Source organism: Mercenaria mercenaria, chromosome 13 (assembly GCF_021730395.1).
Source record: "Mercenaria mercenaria strain notata chromosome 13, MADL_Memer_1, whole genome shotgun sequence".
NCBI classification, from domain to species: domain Eukaryota; kingdom Metazoa; phylum Mollusca; class Bivalvia; order Venerida; family Veneridae; genus Mercenaria; species Mercenaria mercenaria.
The window spans coordinates 807025-814490 of NC_069373.1; the positions used below are offsets into that span (position 1 = coordinate 807025).

Genomic DNA, 7466 nt, shown 5'->3' on the forward strand with positions numbered 1-7466 from the left:
TATGCATCCAAACGAAATGCTCCCGACAAAGTCATTCTTGTATCTGACTTTTGACCTCTAAGGGTGACCTTGACCTTAGATCTAGTTCTTGCGCATGACACTCCATCTCATGATGGTGAAAAATTGTGCCAAGTTACATAAAAATCCCTCCATGCATGAAGAAGAAATGCTCCTGACAAAGTCATTTTTGAATTTGACATTTGACCTGTAAGTGTGACCTTGACCTTTGAGATAGGAACCTGGAGTTTGCGCATGACACTTTGCCTCACTGAGTTTAACATTCATTCCAAATATAAACAAGATTGCTCCATGCATGTCAAAGTTATGGTCCGGACAAACAAATCCAGACGGACGCACGCACATACACCGGACAGACATTTGGACAACTATGTCTTCGCTTCCGCAAGCAGGCTCGACAAAAACTATACATGTTTAAAACAGTTCTGCCTGACAGAATACATCCATCTCAACTCGCATCCTTTAAAATTATAAACAATATCAACACGAGTCTGAAAATGTTTTGCTTGCCTCATTATATATAACAGACTCTTAATAAATTTACCACATACTTGGAAAAATGTTAAAAAAAAAATATGTAAATCTTTACTGTGATGAGTCACTGTAGAAAAAGTTCTGCCAGAACTTTCATGGCTAAACTGGAGTCTTTTGAATGATCTAAAGCCTGTACTGGATATACAAATATAAAGCTTGTTAAAAGATTTTACATTAATCTTGACAAGTAAAAAGTTCAGCCTGGCATATTTATTTAGTGTCGTTATGCTCTAAGGCTTAAGACTCTAGCAGAGGCAACACTAGTCTTTTATTTTTTGAAAGTCATCTGCTGCGCAGAACCTTAAACAAATCCATTATTGCCTATCACTGTAAAACTGTTCAGACAGGAACATGTTTTTATGTTTATGATACATAATAAAATATATAACACTTATTGACACATCTTGATAAAATGTTTAAAGCAATTTAATATGTAAATCTTGACAAAAATGATTCTCTTGACAAAAAGTTTCTATAAGAAGAGGGCCAAAATGGGCTCATCTGAGTAACACATCATAACAGTGTAAACATGTTTTACCTAGTGATTTCATGGAAACAAATATTCTGACAAATTTTCACTAAGATAGAACAGAAAAAAACATGGCCTCTTGAGGGTAAACAAGCATTTTCTTTGATTTAACCTAGTGACCCAGACTAGTTTTCAACCCCAAATAAACAAAATTCACACAAATGACACTCTGACATGCAGAACAGTTACATTTTCAACATAAATTCAGCTCTTTACAGCTTTTGATAAAAAAGAGCATTTGTTGAACATTTCTTCAACTTCTTTGTAAATATTATTTACAAAACTGAAAACAGGTACTTCAACTTCTCATTGCATTTTTCAGTTAATGAAAAGAATCAGTGAACCTTTATTACATTGATAATTTTTTTATAAATATAAAAATTGTTACACCAATGAGTATCAGCTTTTACTAGAAATTAATCGTTCTCTCAAACATCACTTTTCACACTTTAAATCCACATCAAGAAATAAATAAACATATATACATTTCAACATAAACAATAAATAAATATACAAAATTTGGTGCAATATAATTTGATCGGATGCAAATTTGATTGTTCACTATATAAAATACAAAATACTATAGAATGCCATTTTACTTTTTATTCACTATTTAAGTGTAATATCCTAAATCCAGTTATAAGTAATCTATTCTTAATTCATTCATGGATGTCACAAATTCATTTAACGATAGCATTTATCATTTTTGTATATCATTAAATGCATATAGATATATCACAAAATGTTTTATACATATCTGTAATTCATTTATTGGATATTCTAAAATCAGATTTTTATGATATCCTTAATTCCATTTAATATCTTTAATTCTATTTTATGATATCCATTATTGATTTTTGGATATCATAAAATGAATAACTATATCATCTAATTAAGGATCTCACATAATGCATCGATTTTGTGATATCACTCAATCATTTTTAGGATATCATTTAATGAATTACAGACTATAAAATCTGCCACTGGTTGTAGATGTAGATCAGAATAACCGGTTCCAGAGTAACTTGTTTTGGCAGTAACAAGGCTTGTCTGACTTACCAATATAATTAATTTTCCAAGTGCCCCAGATATTTAAGTCTGCATCTACAACTAGTGGTAGATAATTTTTCATGCATCATTTAAATAAAGTCTAAAAGAAATACTTTCCTCATAGCACTTTTTCTTATGCTCGCGCATTGAATAAAAAACAGAAAATTAACATAAAAATAACATCAGAATTTTTCATAGATGCACTTCAACAAAGTTCCAGTTATGTTTTATCATTTGTAGCTCAATTTTATCATTTTTTTGTAAACTAGCTCATTTGGAATCTAGAAATATACTATCAGTAATGGAGATCAACTGTGAAGGTATTGATTTCTATCACATTTTACACAAAAATATGCATGTATCATTATTTGTCATTTTAGCCTGCAAGTTATTTGGCATAAGGGATACTGTCAATGAGTTATGTTGGAATAGGGAAAATCATCTGAAACACTGGTGTACACTGGTGTGAAAGTCCACTTTAAATCTTTCTTATCCAGGATCTGGCCAACTTTGAAATACCATTGTCCACATGATACCTCACTTTGCAGGTCTTGCCTAAAATTATCAGAAAAAATATTTATGAGGCCAAAATGTTATTTCAACAAAAGCTGTCTGTTGAGAGCACGCTCGACTATTTGATGAACTGATGAAGTTATGGGGTCAAAGTATTACCAGAGATTTTCAAACAAAAGAAGAAAAATAGATAAGACAAACAATGTACCTATATTTGTGGATTTAGACAAATCTTGGACTATATGGCAATGTGTGACTATTATGGTAAGCAAGTGTTCAAAGTTTCAAAGCCATATATCAAGCAGTTTAGACAAGATATGGAATGGTATGCAAAACTTAACTTATTTCTATGTAAAAAAAGGGTCAGAAGCTAATGTCCTTGTCCTAGTTATAAACTCTAGCCTACATAATTTATTATATACTTTATTATGTATATTCTGATGGTAAACAAGTGGTCAAAGTTTCAAAGCCGTATGGCAAAATATAGAATGGTATGCGAAATTTAACTTATTTCTATGAAAATGGGTCATAACTAAAGTTTAAGTCCTTGTCCCAGTTTAATCATACTTTTGCCTTCACAATTTATTATGTAGATTTTGATGGTAAACAAGTGTTATGTGACTAAAGCCATATGACTAACAGGTTAGGCTAAATATGGTATGAAACATTTAACTGATTTCAAAGTTTTAAAAGGGCCATAATTCAACAAAAATAGTTGACAGAGTTATGTTTTCTTGCCTACAGATAAAGAACATGATGATAAACAGGTTTTCAAAGTTTCAAAGACATATGTCAAATAGTTTTGACAAAACGTTGACTGGTACGAAAACTGAACCAATTTCCAAGTCCAAAAAGGGCCATAATTCAGGCAAAATAGTTGACAGAGATATGCACTCTTACCTTCAGAAAGAAACTGTTATGATAAACAAGTGAATTTTTTTTCAAAACCACATGTGAAACAGTTTACACAAAAAATGAAAATCTTCAAGCTTTAAAGGTTAAAAGGGGCCATAATTCAGCCAATATCCTTGACAGAGTTGTGTACTCTTGCCTAAAACTGGACATGTGATCATGGTGCAGGTGTTGAAAATTTAAAAGCTTTATTTTGAAAGTTTTTGTCAAAATGTGGACTGGTATGAAAACCTTAACCAAGATGTGACACCGATGGTGTGTAGGACAGCTCTACTTATTCTTCGAATAGTTGAGCTAAAAAGGCATTCAGTTGCACAATATGTGATACTTATCTTGATTCTGGTGATATCTATTAAGCTTTATTCAAATAATACCATCAAGAAGTGAAAATATGCACCAACATTTTTTTTATACAAAATGATCATAAACTAACAAACATTTTTATGACAGAAGGACAGACATCACATATAGAAAGAAATAATTGTCTGAACTGTTGTTCAACATTTAACACGTGAATTAACATCAAAATAAAATTTATAATAGATAAATAACAGTGACAGTGATAATGTCTACTAATAAGGTTTCATTTGTTTGCCTTACATGAAACAAATTATCTGTAATACTGAATATTGTATTGTTGACTGAATGAAAAGTCTTTGTCCAATCTTATTAAACAGTCAATTCAACTGTACTATATACCATCAGCATAAACTGTCAAGATTGTTGCATCCAACCAATTTTCCCCATCCTCATCACGCCAAATTGCCTTTACTGTTTTCCCAGCACAGTACTCATCATTCTAAAAGAAAAAGTGTGTGCAATTAAGTAGTGAGATTACAGGAGCTAATATATTAAAACAGCCACGAATATTTTGCTTACTTTAAGCAAATATTTAATTACTTAATATTTTATAAGTTCGGATGTTGATGTAAATATATTATAGCAATATATCGACAATATGGTAAAAGTCTTTTAGAATTATATGTATGCTAGTGGGTTGTTTATATTAGAAAACAAGTGCAAGAAAACTTGAGTTAAGCTTTCAGTAAGCATTATATTTTCTGCCACTAGCCAACTTACAGAATAATGCCAGCTTCTACATTTGTGATTCTTTTATTATGCACTTATCATATATGTTAAATAACACATTTTACATCCTATTATTAATTCGCATATATTGATATGAAATTACAGCATATCACTTTTTGTACATGGTTAAAGCAAGTTATGTACCTTATGACAAATTTCAGCTGTTTATTATAAACAGATTTGGTGTGTTCTTACTATAATCTTAATGTTGACCTAATTCATGTATTTTGTAAACAAAATCCGGTATAATTTATATCCTCCTTTACGTACCGTTACAACTCTTTGTCTTTTAGTTCCTCTCTGGGATTCTACAAAACAGTAAAGCAACATATTTAAAACATCAAATGAAGTTGAAGGAAATTATAAGTATTTTTCTGTGAGAGTACCTGACAACTTCTTAACAAATGAATATGTGTTAAAAATAGCGGACAATGGTCTTCAACAATTCTGACTTCTGTCATTTTTATCATTCCTAAGAATATCTGGTTTATATTAAAGAATATACCCTGCAACATTGATATTCAGTATATTCTTCTACTGACTGATTTAACCTGACGGTCTCATCTAAATTGTAACACAGATCATTTACAGTGCAATAGTAAGGCCTTTTTCCTTCTGACTGACTTTCTTTAAAACTTTGTGTCCATTATTATGAATCTTAACTGTACGCTCATATACCAAGGTAACACACTGGGGTTTTCAAATGTTAAATGTTTCAAGAGAATATGCATTCTTTTGAGCTATAATGATAGTAGCCTACATTAAAGTATATGATTTAGAAATTAAGTTAGTCAGTATAAAGGTACACTTACTTAAAAATGTTCTTACTGTCAAAATTTGCGAAAATCCATAATGTTTCGCCAGTTTACCATTATAACAACTGAAAAGACATTTCTGTAAGAAAACTGCACCCTATTAAATGCTGTCATGCACCTAGGTGACGTGTCATTCATATTTTTGGGCACATACACCTGTAAAATCAAACGTGTCAAAAGTCATGTACACTTGGAACATCACATTATTTGCAAGAAAAATCTCAAATGGCATAACTATGTCAAATCTTTGTTATGACTGTTTTGTAGGCTCCTCCTCTTAGTAAGAATGTGCAAATTAAAAAAAAATCATATGAACAAGAAAAATATTTATTAATTTTGCTATTTTGTACACTTGGGATATTTTTGTTGTTCAATATTACAAATAATTTGTTGTTCAAAATGTATTAGTCGAAAAAATATTGAAAAAAATAAATAAAAAACATCAGTACTAAACAAAGAAAAAATACTTCATCTAATTATCAATACTTTTCAATGCTGCGACTAGTAAAGTATCAGTTGGCCATTTTCGGAGCAAAATAAAACTCAACACCTTTTCATTTCTTAGAAGCCTTGAAGAATAATTATTCATTAATATTTTCTAAACTTTTGCTAACCCAATAACCAACACATTACACTTCAGCATAAAGAAAACATTTTCTTAACATATAAGGTGGTTATAAAGTAATTTTAAGTTGAAAACATGATTTCATTTAAATGTCACGCTAAAACCAGTACACTTGGGATATTTTTGGAAGGTTTTTTCTTCATTATTTTTTAATGGAACATCGTAATGCGTCAAAACTTGAAATAACAATCAACCACTATAAAACACATTCTCAGAAGTAAAAAATGAACCAGTTTCTTATTTCAGTAAGCAATAAAATGGAAATCTTTAAAAGGCTTCATTTTTTTTTCTCACCCAAATATCAATACTGCATGATAAGGAAACAGGACAGATGTAGGAAAACTGTGAAGGTCACTGTCATGTCCAGATTTTGGCTAAAATTCAACTCCCTTTAAGGTATTAGAACAATAATAGAGTGCGTCCTTTTGAAGAGTATATTCAATTCCTACCATAAATCTACTTTGACTGAAATTTTGTAGATGGGGGCATAGGTCAAAACCCCACTGGGACCAATTGTTTTTACTTATTTTCTTACTGTCAAGAAAGACTTTTTTTTTTCAAGACTTGTATATTGATTTATTGTACAAAAGTGGAAATTCTTCATTTGATAAATGAGTGATTTCTTGCTGTTCAAAGTGAATTCACCTCTAGAACAGAAAGGGTCAGAGTTTAAGACATCTTTAAAATTACTGAGTTAGTTGTAGTGAAACTTCTCTCTCTCTCTATATATATATATATATCTTTTATTCTATATTGGCTGTTAGAATTCTGTCTCATTAAATCCAATTACCTGAGGCACCCTAGAAAAAATGATATTGACAGTTTTATTATTGTTTACCAATAGTTAGGTGTTTCTTTTATCAAAATCAATAGCATAATTAATGAATTTTCTGCAAACATTTTGGACAGTGGCCGTCACTTCGATATTTGTCTCTACTTTAACTTAAAGAAATAGTACCATAGATTATACAAAATTTATAAAAAAGATGGCATGGTAAAAGATGTTAAAAATTGCAACAGAGTGCGAAATTTGATCAAGTTTAAGAATATGCCAAGCAAATGTCATTTTTAGCTCATCTGAACACAAAGTGCTCAAAGGTGAGCTTTTGGGATCGCCCTGTGTCCGTCGTCCGTCGTCAACAATTTGACTGTTAACACTCTAGAGGATATTGAAAAAGAGGGGATATTTAAAAAAAAATAGTTATTTTTATAAAACTTTACTGTGATGTCCTAAATATGTAATGATGTAAACTGCTGAGAACTTTTGGGTTTGCATTTATTGAAATAGACTAATAGAAACTAAAAATAGAGACAGGTCACGGGGTAAGTTAGTTAACAGTATATTAGGATTAAGTGTTCTTGCTCTAGCTAGGCAATTCAG

At 30.8% G+C, this 7466-nt stretch overlaps 1 long non-coding RNA gene across 2 annotated transcripts; it reads right to left on the bottom strand.

Moving 5' to 3' along the window:
- Nucleotides 1-221: 221 nt before the first annotated feature.
- Nucleotides 222-6740, bottom strand: LOC123530196 (uncharacterized). Of its 2 annotated transcripts, XR_008366643.1 has the most exons (4): nucleotides 5474-6740; nucleotides 4916-4953; nucleotides 4256-4355; nucleotides 222-2686 (listed from the first exon to the last, which is right to left on the bottom strand). It is a non-coding gene; the product is annotated as an uncharacterized LOC123530196 (long non-coding RNA). The 2 variants fall into 2 exon arrangements; XR_006682280.2 differs by having other exon boundaries at nucleotides 4916-6740.
- Between the last annotated feature and the right edge of the window lie 726 nt (nucleotides 6741-7466).